At 41.0% G+C, this 23,891-nt stretch overlaps 1 protein-coding gene and 1 long non-coding RNA gene across 4 annotated transcripts in view; one reads left to right on the top strand and one right to left on the bottom strand.

The window, feature by feature from the left end:
• The window catches only part of FBLN2 (fibulin 2), a 171,555-nt gene that overhangs the window by 5,083 nt on the left and 142,581 nt on the right, over positions 1-23,891 (top strand). Inside the window, exon 2 of one of the 3 annotated variants that reach the window (XM_009688165.2) lies at positions 6,379-6,485. The exons of the other annotated variants lie outside the window; for them this stretch is intronic. The gene's annotated coding sequence lies outside the window, so the exon portion shown is untranslated. The remainder of the gene's footprint in view (positions 1-6,378; positions 6,486-23,891) is intronic. 3 annotated transcript variants of the gene reach the window in all.
• Positions 8,578-10,058, bottom strand: LOC104152714 (uncharacterized). Its single transcript, XR_696025.2, has 3 exons — positions 9,936-10,058; positions 9,633-9,752; positions 8,578-8,670 (listed from the first exon to the last, which is right to left on the bottom strand). It is a non-coding gene; the product is annotated as an uncharacterized lncRNA (long non-coding RNA).

Here is a 23,891-nt window from a genome sequence, read left to right as displayed (position 1 = left end):
AAATCTCATGGAGCCCAAGAAAAAGGAAAAATAATGGAATGTCATATGAGAGGTGAATGTTATAGTTCACATGTATGATACCATTAAACATGACTGGTGGGTTCTATGTCTTGAAGAAGACATGGCACATTTTTCATTTCCTAGGAAACATTTCTGCATATCAGACAGTATTTGTGTAGACTTTCTTGCTTAGTGCTGCCAACAAGCACTATCACAGTTACAAATGTGTGTCAGCTTTATTTCCTTTGTCATACTTGTGGATAATTTTCTTGTGCACTGGACAAGCTTTTCTGTTGTTTTGGTAATCATTTTGGTGTGAAGATCTCTTTAGGCTTGATTTGACTGAAAGACATCCAGATGAGAAACCTATTTTTGACTGACTGATGCCTGAGCTTTGCAGCCCTACAGCTTCTGAGGTGAGGAGGAAGGATGGTGTAAACTCAAAATACAGTGCTGCTTGAATATAAAATATAAGAACAACCACCAAGGTCTTGACAAAGGACATTATGAAAGAGATATAAATCTTTTAATACTGCCATATTAGAATGTCTGATTAACAAAGATAATAGTTCTGGGAGAAGAGAGATGAAGTAATGGCTATTTTTGAGAAACAGGCAGAAAAATTCTCAGTGTTTTGAAAAGGAATTTGTACTGCTTTTCTGCAGTATTACACAAATAAGAATTTTCAGAATGTTCAAAGATGCTTGCAAACTTCATAAATTTTGGCCTTATTTTAAGAAAATGATGTAGGCTGACTGGTAATATCATGGAAGGCTAGCTAATAATTTTCCACATGTGGAAATATATAGAGCTTTTCAATTTTATATACCTGTAGTCCCAAATCAATTACATAAGCAATGGCAAACATATATTGTTTGTGGTCAGTTTATTAGGAGAACACTTGGGTTTGTCTTTAGAACCTGCTATAGGACTGCATTAAATTCTCATCTATGTCAAATGAAATAATAGGTGATTTTTGCTGAGGTTAACGTTCACTGCAGTTTTACCAGTTTTGCCTCTAGTTATACCCTCCCAGGCCTGTCTGCACGTGCAAACTGTTTGGTGTTTTTGTACTTGAGTTGGCTTGCCTTTCAGGAGACATTGCTTACAGCGTGAGCTAGCACAGCTCCCCAGCTGCTAATACAATCTCTGTGCAGTTTGAATAATACTTAATGCTGTATCCACTCTCATTTAGGCAGAGCTAATGCAAGAGGAGTTAACTTGAGCACAGCTAACTTAAGTCTGTGGTGAGAGTAGCCATAAATGGGTATGCTCAATAGGTTCTGTGTATGCTCACAAAATTAAAAACAACCCCCCCCAAAAAACAACAAAAAGCAAAAAAAAAAAAAAAAAAAGCCCTGCAAACATCATGAATTTTCTGTGCAACCTACTCTAATGTGTTCTTGTTTCCTTTTTGAATCAAGTAAATCCATAATCCTCTCTTTTTATACCAGAAGTGATTATCTCATGCATTTTACCAAAGGATGCTTGCCTACTACAGGCAAACAGACCAGATGGATTCATGTGTATGAATGCAAGTATGCCATATATGGCAAACAACTTATATAGCAAATTTAATAGCTTTGTTGGTAAGAAGCAGTATTTTTTATAAATACATTTACTGTTGAAGTTCTTGAATGTTTTTTTTAACCCTAATGTTGTTGTTCTAAGTCATTTTAGTGATTTGATACATAAATGTTATGGGTCACCTAAGTCTCATCACATTTCTGTACTTCAAATGGTTATCATGCTAATATTTGAGCATAAATGGAGCTCATGAATGAGTTTAATGCGAGTTTTGTCATGAGTAAGCAAATCAAACCTGAGAGGGAAGTTTGTCCTCATACTCATACTTTGCAATACAGGTAAAAATCACTGGTTAGTGGTTTAGGTATGGTAATATTCAAAAAAATTTTCTTTTAATCAAAAGCCATTTTTTGAACACTAACAAAGATGGATATGGGTACGTTGAAATTCAATTCTGTTTAGCGTTATCTCAAAAGTGCTCACTGGTTGTGCAGTTCTACTTGGGACACAGAAGAGAGTTGTCTCAATAACAGCTCAAGTGCTTGAGGGATCTCACTGTACTCGCTTCCAGTCAAGCAGTATTTTCAGAGCTCTTTGGGCATTTCAGCTGTGTCCCTGGTGACAGCTAAGCAGGGCTGGGATTGAGGTGTTTGGTGGAGAAATATATGGTAGCAGTACTGTTCAATACCTTTACAAGTAATAAATTTATATTGTCCAATATTTCACCCCTTTGCATTGTCATTTTTAGTCTGATTCCAAAAAAGACCAAATAAGTGATCTTGATTAATGGCTGTAAACTGAATTTATTTTAATCACTGATTCATTCCATCGGCTGTGGATTACAGATGGAAATGATACCAAAATGTAGCCCCAGGGTCACTTGTTATTAGTATTTTAGGATATTGTCTAATGGAGTACAGTCTTCTACCCATTGTCTGGTGTCTCCCTCTCCCTCGCCCTTTTTTCTTCTCCTTTTTGTTATTCAGAGTTACTTTGTCTTTGTTCTCTGGAGCTCTTTACTGCTTTTCATCTCTCTCAGGACTAGTTCAAATCCATATACAAGCTATATGCTGCAGTGGCCCAACTCCTACATATATTTGTGTTCATTGCTCTGAATTGTTGTTTTCCATAAGCACCAAACCAGCAGTGCCAGGATACAAACTCACTGAAAAGCACAAGAGAAATTCAGGTTTGTGTATACAGTTTATTAGACTCTGCTTAAACTTCACTGTTTCTTTGCCAAATCAATAAAAGTTTGCTAACAAGGGCCTGTTCCAAAAATATATCAAGTGGCTATTTTCCTGCTCTTTGGAGATGTTTCAGTACCAGGGAGCGTCTTACAAACACTGCTGTTTTTGTTAAAGCAGCTAGTTCAGTTTGCTGACCTTGCCAGGGCACGGGGTGCCTGCCTTCAGTGATCCCACACCAGATCATCTTCAGCTTTCAGCTGAGCAGCTGGAAGCCTTCACAATTTTCCTTCTGTTCTGCTGTTAAGATACATAAAAACTTCCATTCATTAAGAACTCCTTGAACTTCAAGGAGTGGGTAGATATGGAGTGTCCAGATTCATGAAACATGCTTTTGCAGTTTTGGCAATGATAGGACTATATGTTTAAAATGTTTGGACTTGCATTATAACACACAAAGAGCCAGTGTGGGATGCCACCGCTCTAAAGGTGCTCAGGAAATACAGGTGGGAACAGCATGGGCAAACCAGGCATAGGAGTTGTGACCAGGGTCTTTTGGCAAAAGCTGTCAGAGAATATATTTTGTTGCTGTCAATTTCATACCTGCAGCCAAATTTTAGTAGTGGTGTAACCTTGAATGCCAAGAATTTTTGGTCTGTCTAGTTTGGTCTATTGGGATAGTTCAAAGAGAAAAGGTGGAGATAGAGACTAGAACCTAGATGAATTTTAGAACACTTTGCAGTGAAGCTTTGCAGGTTTTGTCACTATTTGCATGCTTTCTTTTGAGTTTTGTCCTACCATAGAGCTAGAGGAGTTAAATTCTGATTAAATCCCACGGTAAAATGAGTAAGCATTTTTTTTTTTAGTGCTAAATCACAGGAATGTTATATTAGATACTGAAATGGCAATCCAAAAATTACTTTTAGCAATATTTTAGAGATTATTTTAGGTGCCTGCCTTTAATGTCTTTGACATGTATGGATAAATCACTTTAAAAGTACAGTTTTTTACATTTTTTTTTTTTTTACTTGGAATACAGAAGAACTAGTTCTTTGATATTTAGATCCTCATAATTATTCTTGGAATTTTTCTTTGGATGAAGATTTTGGCATTGATGATACTTTAAGTGAAACAATCCTGTATCTGGATCTCATTCATCACAGATCTTGAAAATAAATGTGTCTTGGCTTTCAAATACTGACATGGAATTCTTCAAATGATAAATTCAAACTGTAAAGTGTATATACATTTAAATGCAAGTTCCTTAAATATGTAGAGCTTACATAAGGATCAGACTTGTATATGTTCCCATTATTGGTAAGTGTAAATTTTAGTGTACTATAGACAATGGAATATATATACCCATATTATATTAAGCTGGGCTTAAATATGGTAACGTTTGCTGAATCAGTTTCCTCCTTGAATTCTGTTTGATCAGACGTCATGAATGGAAGTTGAAGACATTATATATTCAGTTTTTGTCAATTTACGTATGCTGTTTTTCCTTAATGTTTTGGCTGTGGTGTTTAGCAGTTGTATTATGGATAGCGTTGAGCAGACTGGGAACTAGGATCCTGTTATGTTAAGTACTTTACAAGTGTAAAGCACAAAGACAAAAAAGGGGGGAGGCGGGTAAAGAAGGGTCCCAGACTAAATGATGTAATAGGTTTTCCCTCTCTCTCTGATCTCTATACCTCCAGTTCTGAAAAGGTGTTTACGAGCTGTGATTTGTCCCACTGCACTTAAGCATAACTACTTCTAGCGTGTAAAATTAAGCTCATACATATATCATTTCAGGTTCAGGGTTTATCACTTTAACTGGAGCATGGTTATTGGAGCCAATATTTTCTTTAGATGGGTCACTGGAACTATGAAGTGGAGTATTTGGTTGTATTGAAGCGACTCAGCTCATGCAAGCCTGGCATCTCTGACATGGAGTTTCTAGATTTACGTAGTCTTTTGTCTCAGGCCTGAGCTAAAGAACTAGCACTTAGTGAGAAGAAAAGAATTAAGTCTTGTCTCTGTACTGACTAAATCCCTGGCCTCTGCTGAGAATACCACTAATGGAGCCAGCAGTGGTCGTATCTTTTTTTGAGACGATCATAAATTGTATTTACTAATGGCAGATTATATAAATTTCAGCCAAATCTTTATCAGCACTTAGACCAGACACCAGATAAACAGTTGGCCACAATTCTGGCCTCTAATAAAATTGTACATGAAACTTGAACTCAATTTTGCAGTTTAAACACACACTTAAAAATGAGCTGGTTTCTCAGTGGTGTAAGCTGGCAGTACTCCAGGAAGTCAAAGCAACTCCACTGTATGTATCAGATGAGGATCCAGCCCTTTTTTCTTAGTGGGAGAGTCCTGGCTTCTGCTCTGGCCCTTGCGGTGCTCACGCAGGAGGGAAAGCAAACACGAGAGTCTCTTCTGGTGTTTGCGTACAGACCCGTGCAGCGTTGCCCTTTTCCCATCTCCTGGGCTTGGTTGTACATCAAATAGCAACATGCAATTTCACTTTTTGTGGGGGGAGGAGGGCAAGATTCACCTCACATCTATCTTGTATTTTCCCCTCAAAACGGCTGGTGCTTTGCTACTAGTTGCACTAAGACAAATTTCCTGATATTGGGAAGAGATTTGCCCTTTAGTGACATGCTTGGGGTGCCATGAAAGGGGTAGATAATGTGCATACTATGTATGCCTTAGCTCCTAGGGACCTTGCTATCAAATTAAAGCAAAGTGACAACACATGTAGCATAAGAAGTTTGTAACTGATACTGTAGCAGCTCAGACAAAGTTATGGAGTGTAGCTTTTATACTATTTTTCTAACTTTTTTTTTTAAGTCTTTGAAATACTTTTTGACATCTGCTATTCATTACACAACAATATAGCTATCTTTTTAGGAAAAGAGACATTTTTCATTATTCATTTCAAAGTTAACAAACACATTTTAAAATGCCCATGGTAACTGCAAGGGATTTACTTTCAGGTGATTTGGCCATACAGCCCAGTCCAACTACAACATTAAGATTTTTGTTCCATTTCTACATTTACCTTGGTCACAACTAAAACCAGTTTTTTTATCAGAGTTCCTGGGTTTGTTTTTTATTAAAGAAATACTTTGACTTAGCCTGGATGGACGATATGAAACTCTGGCAGGAAATCTGAATCTTGCAGTACTTCATGTACTGAGTACATCAGCAAAAGCATTTTGTCTGTTCTCTTTTATGGACAACATGACTGATTTTGGGTTTTTTGTTTTCTTTCAAATTAAAGATATTACATGTACTCTTTCTTCATTTACACCCAAATGGAGAAATATCAAAACTTTGACAGGATTTTAACAGAACTGGTATGAAAAATCCTAAGACAGAGATATTTAGTCCCTAAAAGTTGACTTCTTCCCCACGCTGCCTCCTCTTCTGTGCTTTACTGTACTAGTTGTATTTCCTTCTCTGAAATCCCAGAGCTCAATGTAGGACTAGGGCTATTTTGAAAAAGTATGGATGCTTTACATGAGAAACTAGGGTACAGTGTTACCAATGGTAAGAGGGTGAAAATGCCTGGAGTATTTATCACTACAACATATTCATATAAGGGGAAGTATTGCGAACATCTCTTTTGGTTCTGTGTCACTCCTGTGCCTGCTGTGCCTTGCAGGGGAGCACGTGATGGACATGATGACAGAGATGCAGCACGGGGAGGGAAGCGAGCTCGCTCAGAAGCACGAAGGAGCAGGAGTCTCGGACCTAAGAGGTCCCACTTCTGTAAGAGAAAGTTTAGTCTTTTCTTGTTGCTTTTTTGTTTTGTTTTAAGAAAGTCATTAAGTTTGTGGTAAACAAGGAAGGAGAAACATTTTTGACAGAAAATACTAGTGGTCTTAACATTTTTTCATTTCTTAATATTTGCAGTTCTTTAATTTTGTACATGTAGGAAGAATTTTTCTAATCTCTGATGGAGTTGAAGGAGACTAACTTTTAGTTTAAAATAAAAATTTCTCTCTCCAGCAGTTTTACATTTTTGTTTAAAAAATAAAAAAGAAAGAAAAAAGGCAACAGCCAGCACAGGCTATATTTACGGGCAATAATGTCTTCAAAGAGCACATATGCATCCTTTTTTGATTGTGTAAGCTGCTGGAACTGTACATGCAAAATGGTGATTGCATAGGTGAGAGAGTAACAATTTTTTTTTCCTATACATTATCAAAATGCATCTAACTTCTGCAGATGTGATCCTGGGGCTTCCAGCCTTTATTGCACCATCATTCTGGAAGAAAAAAATAAAGGAACAAGAAAGAGTGAAAAGACTAAGGATCCTCTGCAGAAATGTGTAGAGGGCATTGCCTAACTGACCAACACTCAGCAAGCTGTAAAAATATGTGAACGTAGCGCAAATATGTGTGTAATGTAAATATGCCCCCAGGCTGCAAGTCTCTTCTCTCAAAATATCATAAGGTTATCTCCCAGGCAAGGTTCCTTGTCAGTGTGTGTTGTTCCTTGGCTACTGCTGTCTGCTAGCATGGATTCACTTAGAGTTTCAGTGTCATGACCCTAACATATGTGACATGTATAAGAAAATAAGAGCAATTTATTCTAAATTACAGCACAGCAGACTATAGTTGGGAATTAAGCAAAACAGTGAATAGAGCAGGGCTACAGGGTAACTCAGTTTGACTGAGTTGAATAGTACTTGTTTAATTGTTTTGATGCCCTGCTACAGATGTAAAAGAAAGCTTTAGCTCTGAATTCGTTCAAAACCAGACCAGCTGTAGCGTTTTCCAAATGTGGTGTGCTCAGAAGAGATCTGGCCAACCATTCTGGGTGGACTCTGTTTCAGCTCCATCCCAATGCACTTGAGTGGAGGGAGGGACCTCCACTCCAGGGATCCCTGTTGCCTTGTTTTCATTTTGCCAGATATTATTTCTGGTCTACATCCAAATGCAATTCTAATGCAAGATGATACTGTTATTCTTGAAAGTAATGTTACCTGTAGTAAAAGTTCTGTTTCATTCTGCTTTTTTCTATAAGTAGTTTCTTTGTTTGGATATAAAAATGTTTTAATGCAGTGTACTCCAAATACAAGACAGACAATGGCATCAGTTTGGACCTAGTCAAAAATCTTAGAAAATAAAGCTTTCATAATGCTATGGTTGACTCTGAAACTATTTCCTCAGACTCTAACGTTGTATCTAACTGTTTTTAAACATTATATCACTTGAAAGTGTAGAAATGTTAATATAGCATATTTTATAACAGTTTATAGAAATCTTTTAGATACAATGTTACAGTGTGAGGAAATGATTCTACAGTCTAAATTGTTAACATCATATTTTGTAAGGTAGCTCGCTCAGATAAGAACACACAATATACTTTCTTTTTGTCCAGAATAAAAAAGCGTAGTTTAGTTTCTGGGGAAAAGAACTATGTCAAACATGCTGCTTGCAAGTCAAGAGGAGGGTGGGAGATGGAAAGCTTTGCCATTGACTAGTTCAAGGGATGCTCTAATCAGCTCCAACATTTAAACAAGCTGCTTTTCATACATATGTTGGGCCATTTTCAGTACTAAATGGCTCCATTAAATGGTTTTCCAGGTCTTGTTCTGGCCAGACAGCTATTAAAGTAAATGGGAGTTTAGCCTCTGTAAGAAATGGAGCATCAGTTCTTCTGCCAGGTGAAATATATCATTCAACAAAAGCTAAACTCTTATTCAGAGAATCCAACAAGCTAATGTAAACAAGGATATAAAGCTCCTCAAATCCTGCTAAGCTGTTTTTGCAAAAGTAATGTCTTTTACAGCACTAAAATAAGTTCCATGGGAAAGACAGATTAGAACAACATATACACGGTGCTACCTCTTTAAAAGGCTTGTCCATGGAGCAGTCTGAATTGGAAATACTCAATGATGACAATCTCCAAATGAAGTAGCGAGAACAGAAAGTTGAAAGAAACCCCCCTGGAAAGTTTTAGAAGAGACAGAATGAGTTTGTACAGCAGTAAACCAAATCCATATTTATGACCCAAATCTTACCTAGTGAAGTTTACCTTAAGAATGTCAAGGATTAGGGATGATGTAGGTATAGATGGTGAAGAGAAACTGTATTCACAGCTGTGTTTGTCATGATGTGTGCTGGTTGAGACCTTTGGGAGTTAAAGTCCTGTCACCAGCAGGCTGAAAGGGTACTGGGAGAGCTTGTCAGAAATGCCCTAACCATGGAGTGTTCATTTGCAAGTACGCAAATGAACAAAAAATCCCAAACATGTCTTTGAAAAGGACTAGAATTGTCAAGACTGTAACTTATTTGGGTGTGACTGGGTACAAATTTGCAATCAAAAAAGATTGTCTACAGCAAGCTAATTCTCATTAGGGCTTCCTAGAGTAAATTTTAAGGATTAGTTGTAAAATATTTATCACTTTTCTGCAGGAATTCTCAGGATATTTTCCAGAATTGTGAAAATAGTTTGATTAAACACTGAATTTTTGGGTCCCAAAAAAGAGGAGAAACTGTAGGGGGGGGGTTCTTTTTGTTCTGTTTTGTTTTAATCACAAAAGATATTCTTGTGTGATTTATCTTTGTATGGAAAACAAAGATAATAGCCAAGCTTTCACCCTTTTAAACACTTTTTCATGTTATGTTTACCTTCCGGTTTTCCAAAAAAAAAAAAAAAAAACAACAAGATGTACATCTTTGAAAGCATTATTAGTGATACTTTACAAAAAGAGGATGATTTGCCTAAAAGATGTTGAGTTGTGATAGGGATGGCATGCTGAAACCTTTAAAGGGCACGAGGGCCCTGGTTCTAGTCAGGACGTGTAAATGCTGAACGGGGAGGATTCCAGGCTCAGTGTGACTCCTGGAATGTAAATTGGTGATAACACCCCACTGCTGGCCAAACACAAGCCAAGCCATCACTCACCTGTGAATCTCATCAGATTGCTTGTTTTTCGTATACCTCAGTTGACACAGATGTAAAACTAGATATAGAAAAATATTTCATTCTTTTAGCGGAGAAAGATGTTCCATCGGAGACACGCTTCTGTGAGTGTAATTATTGAAGAAAAATGACATTAATATTTCCTTTCAACTGACAGCTGAAATGCACTGTTTGCTTCTGGCTGTTGTATGAATAATCTGTGCTTCTGTCTGCGTTTCATTCTTTCATGGAACACAAGTGCTCCCAGAAAGTAGACAAGCAGCACAGCCAGGTAAATGCACTTACCTGGTATTGTTAAATGAGTATGGTCATAATACTGTAAGTAAAGTGGAGTTAGACTGCAGGCAAGGACCTTTTCGTTTTGCTTTTTTGTTTTCTGTTTCATTTTGTTTGTCCAGAGTACTGGGGGCTCCTGGGATCTGACCTGTGTTGCAGACTGCACTGTGACATCTCACTGCCCAAGAGAAATTTAATTCGCTAGCTCAGAAACTGGAAGCAATCCAGTCTGGTGGGCTGAAGCTCTGCAAGGGCTGTTCTGCTCTGCCTGTTGGGCTAGAGTAAGTGTAAGGTAAATGATTTCATAGAGTTCTGTGCTCCTCGTGTTACCTGAGCTATCCCTTGGCAGCTACGCTGTGTACTTTGGCATTGGAGTGCAGTCTCCTGTAGACTTTGGGTTCTTAGGCACAACAAATAAAATCCTGTGGGAGCATGTTATAGAAAAGAGGATATGGGCTTCCCTCTATCCTCCTGAAAACCAGGTCCCCATAACCTGACTGTGAAGAGTTTGTTAACATTTGAATGTGGTGTTGACTTTATAGGAGGAGAAAGCAATCTGTCAAGGACAGATAGCCAAGTACAAATGCGCTGAGAAGAGATATAAGGCAGCTATGCCCTTCCATGCTACGTATGCGGAGATCTGTCTTGTTTGATTATTTCCTTGGTAGGAGCAATCTTCCATTCTTGACATGGTATATAGGAATAGCCATTGGTTGGTCGTGGAGTTTCGCTGTTGAGGAAGTCACCGTGCTGTTCTAGCTCCATTACAGAGTCATCTCTGTGGTTGTCCAGAAGCCTGCATTGCTGTCGGGCTTGTCTAAACCTTGACAGCAGCTGGTAAACCACAACTGCTGCTTACCCTGTTGCTCACTCCTTCCTCTGTGCAATATGTAGCCCCATGGGGTCTTGGTTTATGACTAAAGTGTCTCAGTAGGACTGCAGAAGCTATATATATATATTTTTTTCTAGTGCGTTCCTCCAGGTTTAGGAACTAACCCTGAATATTATTTATAACTGATGGGGGGGGAAGTACTTCTTGTGAAAAAGGAGCTATTAAAGTAGTAGGATTTATTTACAGGCAGTTTTCTTCACTATATGGATTGGTCGCGTGACCGATATCTGCTTTTATCTCTTTGTGTGTCTCTTAATACAAACTTACCCTTCTTGTTTATCACCACTGATATACAGTCAGAGAGCTATTTCTCAGCTAGGAATTTCTTGAAGAACAGGAGGCCCAGGTTTCAAAGCAGTGAAAGCTCAGAGTTTCTGAAATGTTGGATTCAGCTCTGAGGGAAAAAATGGTATTGTTCCTTTTACCTGAGAATTTTATTGGAACCTTCTTATATGTCTCATTGTTCATAAGCTGTCCTACAGTCACGTGCCAGCACTTACACCTTTCACCCAAGCATAGCAATAGAAGTATCTTGCAGAACTGTGGTGTATTGTGCAAAGATTTATTTTGACAGTAAAATAGCAGGATTCTCCTTCTGCTGTTCCAGTAATTCTGCTTTCACGGGACGTTGCAATATGGAAGGGATTGCGTGAGCTCCGCTGCAATCTGCAGGCAGCAGCCAACGTGCTCCTGGCACCTGGTAATGCCAAAAGCAATTGGCAGTTGGGCTGCACGCATGTCCCTGATCCCGGCAGACTCATCTCAGGGTGATCCTACACACGAGGATAGAGAGAACAGAGATAACAAAAAGGGCCTCAGCTCTGGTAAGGACTTTTCCCATGTGTCTGTGAGATAGTCGTTTCTGCTCTATGCAGAACTCAGATTTCTGGTGATAACTTTGAACACCTCACTAATCTTTGCTGTGGGTGTCCCTTGTGGTAGTACGTAATTTGCATGGTGCTTAGAGCCCTAACTGCCCTGCGAGGCTCTTAAGTCCAGTTCTACAGTGATTTACCAGACAGAATACAAATTCCAGTTTGGATCCTTCTGCCCTTAACAACTGAAGAGGACTGAACACACCCTCTGCAAGCATTTTCACTGCTCAAGCTTTTGGAATGGACACTAAAGGTTTCTAAGGGTGTTTTCTTGTTGTTTTTCTCCCCGCCTCTTCAGTTGCTAGAACTTTCTGAGGAACAGTTTACTTTTTTCTGCAGCGTGTCTTGTACCTCTTCAGTTGCAAAAGCTGCCAGGCGTTCATGAGGATGCTTGACTCGGGAATCTGAATATGACCTTTCTTCCTCTTTTCTCATCCTGCTACTCTCCTACTGAAGCCATGGCTGTCTGCTGCCCACTGCACAAGTGTTTCTCTCTGGCTATTACATGGTTATTTTGCAAAGGGCTTCTCAAAGCAGATGTTACCATTAGTTTACTCCTCCATCTCTGCGCTGACACTTTCATACACAAAAAACAGCTTGCAGTCCTGCTGGTCTTTTAGTGGAAAGAAAATACCCTGCTCCATTGCTGTTTACTTTATTTTAATGGTGCTTGGCAGTAGTGGCACATGAAGGCTTGCGACTCCCTTCTCCTGCTGGCAGATGCTTTTTGTGGCTGTTGTCCTGCAGGCATGTCCTCTCCATGCACCAGTGCCCTGCTACTTTTCTCCACCATTGCCTGCTAATGCAGATGGAAGAAAGCCCTCCCAAGGAAGGAGGTGCTTGGCTAGCAGCTAGAAGCATCGAAGTTGTTGTTGGTATACCTGCTTTGGGCCTCTCTCCTTCCTGGCAGAAATCTTGGAGAAACAATTTTGCTCCTTTTGGCCCTGCCCGAGGCAGGGCTGGCTCAGTGTGAGTAGTTGCCTAAGGCACCATGTTGCTGGGAATAGCAAAACATCAGAGCTTCACTATTTGTTTTACCTGGGCTTAAAAAGTGAGTCTTGCTGCTGGCAGGAGTGAGGGTGACAGTGGAGTTTCTGCATCGGTAACTATTTCAGGAATGATTGTCCCTCATCATCCTCACTGCCTGGGCCTGGTGCCAATCTCTGCTCTCTCTTCCTTTATCCCCCTCTTTCTTATGAGGGACAGGTCTTACATTGGCTCCTGACACAGCAAAACGTACTGGGTGAAAAGCACAGCAGTGGGGCTTTTGCCAGGGGTTGGGGAAAGAAAGACCCGAAGTTTGTGATGAAGCTGGTGAAGCGGAGGCTGTGAGCTGCAGCAGGGAGACTGCTGGTGCTGTTCAGTCAGTAGCTAATGCTACTTCCTGTGGCTAGTGCTTAGAGGTGACTAAATACTTCTGCATCCATGCACGTACTTTGGGAGGCTGATGTGTCCTACAGCAAATGCAGAGCAGGGCTAAAATGCTGGTGTTATGAAGCTGCAGTTAAAATAAAATACTGCCTGCTTAGGCAAGGTTACATGTGCTTATGTGAGATCTATCCAATGGCTATCTACACTTAAACAGAAATAAAATGATCTATATAGGTATCTATCTTATTTGTGTAAAACAAGAGAGATAGTAGCTGTAAGTGTACAGTCTCAGCGCAGACAGCTGTGTAGCTATGATGGTTTGGTGGAAGCGCACGTGGGTTTTGTTTGTCCCCCTCAGGAGTATCTTTGTTGAATTCTGCTTTGTGCAGGCATCTCTCACATCCACCTAAACAAGGAGATGTCTCCTGAACACAGGGCTCTTCCAATGCCATGGCTAGGGAGCGTGATCTTTCAGTATAGCTCTCCGTTGCTCCCAGAAACAACACTAACCCTTTGGATATCAAGTGACTCTAGGATTTCTCCCCAGGTCTCCACCCTTGAGCACACTGCTCAGCTCAACCCCTCGGTGAACAGCACAGACATCAGCTTTGCACTGAAATTTCTCAACCTGTCACTAGTGACTCATAAACAAATACACAAGAAAATTATAGCTGCATTTCAAAATAACAGATGCTTTGTTGTTTCCTTCCCACTGTGGATTTTCCATTGCTCCAGTCTCTCAGCCTGCAGGCAAGTTGCCTAGAACCTCTTGGCCTCTGCGCTGCAGCAATCCACATGTTTAGTGCTCCCATTTTGATGGAAGGCTCTTCAAGTCAGTGAGTCCCTTTTCTTCTTTATTTGGAAATATATCCTTGTAAGAAATGAATCATTGAATTTGCCCTGAGATATTCAGGGATACAGTCAGTTCCTGGAAATACCCAAAATTCATAAGCTTCGTATGGCTGAATGGCCCAAGCTGTAAAAATGTCTTTGAGGGGACTCCAAAACAGGAAGCTGTTCAGGAGAAAGCAACCCCATGGCATGTCACTCGCTCATCTACTTCACCTGGCTTGGATGGTCCTGCAGACTCCCAGGAACTGTAAGGAGTAGCTTGGTGGTGGCTTGGCACAAATTGCAGCCTTTTAGGTACTCTGAACTTGAGAAAATTCTGGGCATGTAGGGATTAATTTCCAAAGCATTATAGAGATTATCACCACTGTTTTCGTAGCTTCATTCTAATTCAAGAGCATTATACTTTTCTTCTATTTTTTATCAAAACACGCACGCGTATTACACATACAGCTTCTGTGTGCATGAAATGTTCCTTTTTCCCTGAGCTTTTTTGCTCTTCCCTGTAACACTCACTTGGGAAACCCTTTTGCTCAAAGTAACAAATTGGGACCGCTTTTTCTCACGGGCATCCCTGAGGTGGCTTGGACGCGAGTCCCTCTTTCATCTGGCTCCTCTGTGGCAGAAGGGCCCTGCACTCTTCATCTCTGCCCACACCCACCCTGATGGGTGCTGTGCAGCTGATCCACAGGGGCTGAGCTGGCAGTGAGCTCTCCGTCCTCTGCCTTTGAGAAGCAGCTCCTCCAGGGAGCCCTTCTCCCCTGGGCAGCAGCCTGGGAGTAAATGCACACTGAGCCAAAGTTTTCAGTCTGCTTGATTTGACACAATCCTCCTGATTTCAGCAGGTAAAGCTAATTTTTCCTCTACAGACAGTTTTTCAGTGCTGCTTAGAAGCAGTTTGGCTGGAGACGTACAGAAGGCTGGTGCTGCCAGGGTTGGCGTGTCTCTGGATGCCTGCGACTTCAGAGGTGCTGTGGCTTCCCAGGGACCTGTGGTGGCCCCTCAAGTGCCCCTCCCTCGTGGCAGGTGCTGTTATCTCAAGCAACATGGTGTCACTTTGCAATTGGCCTAGTCAGAGCAGCTATTTACCCCCCACCCGCTTTTAAAGCCTCCTTTTCTGTGAATCATGCATAGCAGCGTTATTTAAACCATTAAAAATCGGTTTCATGAAAGGGGCAGAACAACGACTTCTCGCAGACCCCTACCTGCTGGTGATGCTCTCTACAGTGTGTCTGCCCAGCTTGAGAGAGGGCAGGACGGGATTAGAAGCAGAAGAGGAGGTGACTGAGCCACTTTAGAGAGGAGCCAACTGTAGTGAGTAATAGGCTAGATCATAAAGTAAATTGACAATTAAATCTTGTATCTTCTCACTGACAATGATTCATTTAAGCGTTTTTAGTCAGAGTGTTACTTAGTTTAACAGTGCATTTAGTGCTTATAAGGTATGGAAGGTTAAAATGAAACTGAGTCAGAATTAAAAAAAGAAAGAAGACTCCTTCTGTCCATAGCCAGTCCATTTACAGGAAAGTGAATTTTTCAAGCACAAAGGTTCCTGCTCCACTCCAGGAAAAGCCTAGTTCGGTTTCACTTGAAACACTGCTGATGTTCTCATGCTGCCATTCACTAGTAGAGATGGACTGATGTCTTACTATTTATATTTGATTTTTTTGTTTGGAAACAGTAGGAGAAAAAATGTGCCCACTGTGAACATTTGGTTCACAGAGGTCTGCATATTATTTCAGCTGGAAAAGTAGCGTTATGAGTTCACAGTGGCTTTCCCAGATGAAAATAGGTACTGGTGCGTGCCACTTGGACTGGCAATTGGCAAGATGCAAGATGCTTGGATCTTTTAGCAAGATACATCGTGTTGGCTGGCCAGGAGTATTTTACTTGTTTCTTGATTTTTACTGACTTTAAGAGCAACCACTAATGTGCTAGGTATCCTGGGCAATCTTTTAAAAATGTATAAAACAGATTAGTTCCTCTCAATCAAATCAAACAACTCGGTGATAACACAACCTTGTTTTTTAAATGTAAGTGACATTTAATGATTTATGTTGTAAAGAGAGTAGTGCTGTTAACTAGCCTTGCATCATGTTCAACTCCAGCATACAGGTGTATTTTCTGCTTTTTTGAGTTCAGTCTTTCTGCCCACCTCTGGTGGTGGTGGTTTTTCTCTTCAGAGTGGCGCTCTGCTAAATAACCTTCCTGCCATGACTCACCGAAGAGTCCTGGGCAGTCATGCGGCGAGCCCTGGCACTGGGGGTGCTGAGCCCTCTGTAACTGATGTGCATCAGTCCCACACACAAAGGCTTGGTGGTCCAGGGTGGTATTCTTGGTTAGTGAATCGGATCACAAGCAGAGTAAGGTAAAGTGTACAATTTCCTGACGTGTTTTTATTATGCTTCCATCCCCTTTTCCTTTCGCTCGTACTGAATAACTATGACAACACAAAATATTTAGTGCTACTTGAAATGTTTATACTACCTTGTGATTAAAAAAAGAAAGCACGTTCACTGCAGAGCTGCCTTTTTTTTCTTTTTTTGGCAAAAGGCAAATTCCTCTTCAATTTCCCTTTTTCTTAACCACCATCATTAATACCTCCATAATGTAATGTAAGCTTCCTGTCTATTGACTCTGCAACCCTGTTTATTGGACACTCGCAACACACGTAGCCAAGTATGTGAGATGGAGGAAATGCTGAATGTGGATGCAGACACTGAACAAACTAGGCAGGCTGCTATCTCCCCATGATGGTATATGTACAAAGTAGAAATACAAGCAGAACTGACCACTAGTGAGAAGCAGCAGCTAATTGGTAGTTTGTAAAATGGACACTTTGTAGAGTGGCTAGCACAGCCTGCTACTTTCCATAATGTTATAGTTAGCGATATGGTTTTGGCTGGGCCAGGATCCAGGCACAAGATGATGCTGGAAGCTCTAGCACTGAGGAGAATTTCAGCCTCACTTTGAGGAAAAAAATCCCACTGTGATCTGTGTTCCTGTGAAAGGAGGAGGATCAGGCTTGCTGGAGTCCGGGTCAAAGGTCTCCTTTCTTCTCTCAGGAGCACATAGGACTTTTCTTCATGGAAGAAAAGAAAAAGGGTTGAACAGCCTACAGCATTCCCCCAGCTGCTAGAGAAGGAAGAGGAGAGAAAATAGGAATGAGAAAAAGCCTAGCTGCTAAAGCACCCTCCTAATGTCTCTTTCTGTATGAGTGGCTTGGTGAGCTCTCCACTGTTTTCTCCACCTCCATTCTTCACTGCAACTCCCAGCATATGGGAAGAATAACTGGCTGTGAAAACTGGTTAGAGGATGGGGAAGAGCTCCATGGTGCTTTCCACTCTGAAGAAAGGCTGGGGAAGGGGACAGAGAAGCCTGGGACTTCAGGAGGAGATAAAGAGACAGCAAAAAGGGGGAAGAGCTGTTGTTGCAGCTGAGGAACTAGGAAGAAGAAAAAAGGAGGGGAGAGAAATGGTTTGTGGCTTTTAATTGTAGACCTGGTGAACAGGCAGGCAGAGAGGACACCTGAAGTGCTGAAGAATTTGGCACCTCCTTGCTGTTAGGCAGCCAGCCCCAAAGGTTTGTCTCTGCTTCATCAAAGTGTATCTGCAGCCTGTGTTAGCCCAGCACAGATACCAGTAACAGTGTCAACAAAGAAAAATGGAGGTTAGCGTAAAAAGCTGTCTAAATACTATGTTTCCAGCAGCTTGTGCAGCCTGTATTGAGCACTATGCTCTTACCAGATGGCAACCTGAACAGATAAAGGGAGCAGAGGTATCAATATACAAACTGTATTTGCTCCTCATCCACAGGGTAGATGTATTCTTTGCTTTCTATACCTCTTTTTTTTGAAATTCAGAGCACTTTATATGAAGCTGCTATGGAGGAAGCCTCCCCCAGTCCCTGGTGAGTGGGCATCATCTTTTCTTGCTGATAGAAAACTGGAGAAGCAGGCTGGGTAGACATATGCCCCATGTCATCCTAAGATCAGAGAGGTCTTGTGAAAGTTTGAGTATCAGCGCTGATCCTCAGTCACTGGGTGGTTCTTCCTGCTATGTTTTGGGGCCTGACACAGACTGAGCTACACTGGCTTAAGTCATACTGATACTTTGCATGCTTCTGTGTGCGCTGTGTGTCTCTGTCAATAGCTGCCTCTGCATGGAGGGTAAGGACCATTCATTTTAATCTTTTGTGCTACTGTTTGGAAGACACAGGGATTAGGCTAGAGCTGTAGCTTCTGAGGAGCGGCAAACTAGTTATACAAAGGAGTAACACGCAATCACCTCTGTTTGTGAAGAATTATTAGCACAGCAGGAGCCCAGTCTTGGAGCAGGATGCTTGGAAACTGCTGCAGCACAAATAGTAGGGAGTTCATACTCACAGCAAAAAACTTTCTGACCTTATCTAGCCTTACAAATTCACTACACCTTTTCATTTAAAAAATCATCATGGGAGTACTCTGCCCACTCCGGAAGCTCTCTCCTTCCCCCGCTGCTGCTCTGCAGGAAGATGCTCTCTGTTATACTGCCAGTGGCTGGGGACAGTGTGTTCCTGTGGCTCCCTAACACTGAAGAAAAATAGCCTATTTACAAGAAACAAGCAGCTTTGCGTAAACTACAGAAATGAGCTGCCAATTTCATGTTCTTCCAGCACAGAAATGCATACTTTCCCCACTATAAAGAATTCAGTTAACAGCAGCCACACTACAGCTCCAGAAGTATGTGGTTATGAGATCATGTCACTTGGGAATAGGAAGCAACAGACTATGCCCATATGCAGATATATGATGATTATGTCATGATAACTGCAAGAGTTCCTGCTGTAATGATATCCTTAATAATTTATCCTTCAGAATTTTTTAGGTTAGGATCATACTGTGCTCAGGGTATATGCCATGAGATAGTCACCACTAAAAGAAGTAGCTGTTGTCTGTTCCTGAACTCATATGATGTATGTAACCAGAAAGTCAGGTAACTTTTGGGACCATGGATAGTAATGTTTAAACCGCTAATATCACTAAATATGGTTGTAAGAGTTTAAATAAGAGTACTCCTGTTGTCAACCACATTCCCTTTTTTATTACCAGATAATATTATGATTATAGTTATTTGTACATTTTTTTTTATTTACATTCATCTAGAGTTTAGGAAGCCTGCAGCTGCAGCAGAAGTGGAAGCATACAGGGAAATGACTCACCTCCCCTGGGCTAGCAATGGATTTTCAACCAAGCAAACTACAGGAAAACTGACATTAGAGGTGGAGCATCGTGTTATTTGGGGGAACAAAATGTCATGTCAAATGACTGCTTCAGGTTTAGTCTAGTTTTTAATAGACTTGTAGGCTGTGAAGTAAGTGTGAAGAAGACATACATATTTTTTCATTGCAAAAGGTCAAGTCCACTAAACAGCTTAAACTGCAAATGATCTAAAAGATAATGCAGTGAAAATGAATCTTTGCTCCATTCACTTCTGGTAGGAAGGCTCTAGCTCTGAAATGAAGAGCTGAGTGAAATTTTAAGAGATAGCAACAAGCTCACTTTTCCTTTATACTTCTTACATCCTATACAGCTTCTAGGCTGTTTGCACTAAGATCAAAAGTGTCACATGCAAGCACAATTAAAGTGGCTTCTAGTTGCATGCTTTCCTCTTTTAATATTTAGTGCTGAACTTGCAGGGATCCTACAGGAGGGACCTCCTTAAAGAGCTGTTGCTTGTACGGTTTGTAGTCATGCGTGAATAAGTCCTTGTTTTATAAAAGCATTTCTCCACTGCCATTTGCAGTAATGTTCAGGTATCCAGACTAATCTGAAACAAGTTTCAAGTATTGGTTTAGTCTGTTTCTAGTCTCTCTGTTTCCATGAAATCCTCATTTAAAGATGGACTAGGTACCTGTCGCATGTATAGCACAGTCTGAAGCGTTCCTATATCCTGACAGGTTTAGACTAGGCTTGAAAAAACACGTATCACTCACCTGAAGGACCTTAAAGTCTTTAGTTATCAGATGAGTCACCTTTTTTCTTTCATTTCCAGTGCTGGGAGTTAAAAGGTGGGAACTGGAAATGCTAGTGCAGCTCATTTTTGTCTCCGTTCCCCCTTCAGCAGGCCCTGCCTTCCCCAGTGGCCTTATAAGAGCACTATAGCTTTTCCCTATGAGAACACCACACAGAAAATCCTATACTTCTGCATAGGATTCAAAAATAATGCACAAGTTCTGCCTGCTTCTCTCTTTCCCTGAAATCAGACTGCGTGTGTGCCTGCCAAGTTTCAGCCCAAAGAGAGTTTTTACACCTGACTTATAACGCACTGAAATAATTTTATTATGGAAGCAGTGACATAACTTTATAGTAATGCAAATACACCACTATAACACAACTGGTTTATACTTCCTTTATGAGGTGTATATATATAGGATGTGACATCCCCCAGAGCAAGCAGAGCCTGCGGTGACTCTCGGGTGACCTTCCAGCGAGGAGGCCCGGTCACTGCAGGATGGCGGAAGCGTTGCAGGGAAGGTTTCTTAAACAGCGGATCTGGGGTTTGCTACAGGGGGAAGGACGTGAGTTGAAACAGAGGTAGGTGGGCACTTCCCTCAGAAAGCAGCAGTGTGTGTGTTCATCTGAGAACAGAATATGACCCATTAAAAGCTAGCAGGTTTTTTCCTTCTCCTCAGCACTGCAGTTTGGATGGAACGAAAGCAGTTTGTAGTACTGCTGTTGACCAGCTTCAGGTAAGTTCCGTAGTCGGAGCTCTGCCGCCCCCAAAGCAGTACTACGTATGCAGCTGAGGTGCTGGTGGCTCAGTGGGCTGACTTGTAAATCAAACAACTTTAGCACAGGAATAGAAGGGAATGTCTGTTCTTGTCGTGGTATGGACTTCTGGCTTTGAAGTCCAAAGAAACTTTTAGCGGTATGCCATGGGTCACATAAAACGTTCCTGTGCTGGTTTAGTCATGTTTGAAAGAACCGGGAACCCACCTGCACAATCAGATAACCGTGGGATGCCTCTTGTGGCCACAGGCTTTAATTAAAATATAAAGCTCTGTCTGCTACTAATCTTACATTGTTGCTAGGAAGAGGAGAAAATCTTTCAGCATCACCTAATTTCTGAATGTGCAGAGTCATACCTAAAGAGGGACTGCCAACAAAGAAAAGTGGGTTTCTGGGCTAATTGTTCAACTAATTCATACACAGATAACGTTCAGTAACTAATTTGCGTGTCTCTTCACGCTGTTCAGATTGTTCACTGCCTTGAATTCTTACTCCACAAAAACACACAGATAAACATGTAAAATACCTAGTGTAGTCACATCTCTGGAACAAACATCTAAATAAAAGTCTGACCAAAGAAATGAAAAACTTGGGCATTTTGGGCACCAAAAGTAAATTCATGGAGACTGTGGTGGCTCTAAAGAAACTGGATGTGCGAGGACAGCCAGAATAAATGGTCATTTTTAAAGAGTTCAAATATATAGTGTATACAGTGAGAACAGAAAACAGAGTACCATTTTGAAACATGAGCAAATTCATGTTGTTAAGCGCCTAAGTGGTTCTTAAATATTGTCCTCCAGGGCTTCTCTTATATTCTTGTGAGCTGGTTCCTTGCCCTTGAAAAGCAGATTATATGACAACTACGTGAGAAACAGACAATGATGCCAGCAGTATCTAGCAATTTCAGTTCTCTGTATTTTTATTACTAAAGACAAGGATCACCTGTCAGCTTTGTTCTGTAGTGACGTTAATTGGCTGTGCATAGTGTACTGTACAAATCCAGTTTATTATTTTCTAGTTGCTACTGTTAATTAGAGTGGCAAGGAATAAAATTGCCTGAATATTCATGAATAATTTATTACTTTATTCTTCTAGAAACTTTTTTTTTTTTTTTTACCAGAAATTTGCTGAGTGAATGCAAACAGCTATATAGAGAAAGGTGCTAGTTAGAGCCAGCATTTTGGCTGGGTTTTGAAGAACATGTACTTGTTCTCATGCTTTAAGTGTGCAACTGAGTTTTGAGTAGGGATATTAATGCCATCTTAAGATGTTCAGTCATGAATGATTATCTTGTACACTCCTAATCTCGTACACACCTACTGCTTTTTTGTGTGAGCATTCGTGGTGTGCGTTAAGCTGGTAGAGTGTATGCTCAGAGACATTGAGCAGAACTTCATCCTGATGCGCCGAATCGCTAGGCTGGTGGCCACGTGCTCGCTTTGCACTGCTATGTCAGCGCAGAACCACTCTAAACTTGCAAAAACGGCCTTTAAGCTTGTGGTCAATTGACATAATTTTGAATGCCAAAACAGTATTAAGCTGCTCTTGCGTACCAGCTAATTGGACTACTTTTCTGATATTTTCCCAAATGTTGTTTATTGTAATGGAATGAGTAATGTAAGAGGTAGAAACAGAGAAACTGGGGCAACTAATTCAGGTTTAGAAAGGATTTTGTTTTCCTTTGAGGTGTCTAAATGAAATAAGTAGCAATTGTGAGATCAAGGAGTAGGGAAATCTGCTTGATCAATGGTGTGAAGATGTTTTTGCACTGTTTGTGCCCACATCTCGTGAGAATTGCAGTGAGCTTTCAGTGATTCGCGTAGGAGAACCCAAAGGAATCCAAGTAGCGCTTTTGAGGCACTTCGCTTCTCTGTGCAGGGGCAAGTGGAAAACCAAAAGGGCAGGTAGCACTCCAGTATGTTGTTTTTATATTGCGGTCTTTGGTAAAGGCAGCTTTTATTTTTTAGCTATAGACGTTTTACCATTTTTCTTTGGATCAAGGTGGAAAGCAGTTCTTGCCGCAGCATATTTTTTTGGTCTCTGATGTTGGCAATAGATCAGATAAAACACAGCTGTAAACTCTTTTGTTTGTTTGCTGTGCTGAGCTTGGGCCCAGGCTCACAGCCAGCTGCCTTGCACTGCCTGCCGCTGCCTGAACCCAGGCTCGGGGCGCACAGCTTGGGTGGCGCTCCCAGCCCCGCTGCTGGCAGGGACAGTGAATCCCCTGGTTTTAGGCCCATAACAAAGCAGTAGCTTCCATTTATTTAGCCCCTTTCATCACATATACAGCAGAAGGTGGGTATCTTGCACCAAATAAGCAAGGAAACCGAACCGAAACTGCTGTGGCTGAGGGGTGCTGGGTGCTGCTGCGCTGGTGCTGGGGCCACCTCTGCTTCGAGAGCTCCTCACAGCTTCTGTGTGACTTCTATTAACGTGAGCACCCAGGGACTAAGGGAGTTGCCGGGCATCCAGGGGTCTTGGAGGTTGTGTCAGGCCTTGGAGGAGTTGACAGAACCCCTTGGGAGCATCTTGAGCAAAGACTCATAAAACAGGTGAGCCAGGAGTAATGTGTAGTTGAAAGCTACTGTCCAAAATTTGGAGTTAATCAAATGAATGCTGTATGTACGTTTTTTCACCTAAAGCTATGTATTACTTGAGTAAACCTCTAGAGAGCTTCTTGCTATAGAAAAACCTATAATTTACGTAAATTTCCACAACTTTGTCTAAATCATGTTTTCACACATAGATTGGCACAAACCACTGTATGCAAGAACTGCTGTTTTTCAAACAAGCTTTGCATCTTTTGCTGCAAATCCTCAGACTTATTTACTGAAGTCTCACCGTATGGGGAAAGCAAAATATTGTACATATATGCTGTGGTATTACAAGTATTTATTATTTTAACTCCTTCTCTTATGGCTTCCTTTTCTGCAATAGTGCTAACAGTTCATATGTTTCCAGTGTAATGCAGTACTTTTGGTCATTGCTTCCTATATTTATTTTAAAATGAAAATGTATTGTTTCACTATGCACATACAGTATTATATGTACTGGCATAGTACATAGAATACATACAGTATTATACATACAGTACATACAGTATGCAGTATGCTCCGGTATATTTTGCTCTGTTTTTTTTCCAGGTAAAGTGGATCAGCTGGTTATGTAGAGGGGAGATATGAGGGGAGCACACAGGAGACTATTTGTTG

Source organism: Struthio camelus, chromosome 14 (assembly GCF_040807025.1).
Source record: "Struthio camelus isolate bStrCam1 chromosome 14, bStrCam1.hap1, whole genome shotgun sequence".
NCBI lineage: Eukaryota > Metazoa > Chordata > Aves > Struthioniformes > Struthionidae > Struthio > Struthio camelus.
This window is presented reverse-complemented; position numbering and strand designations above follow the sequence as displayed.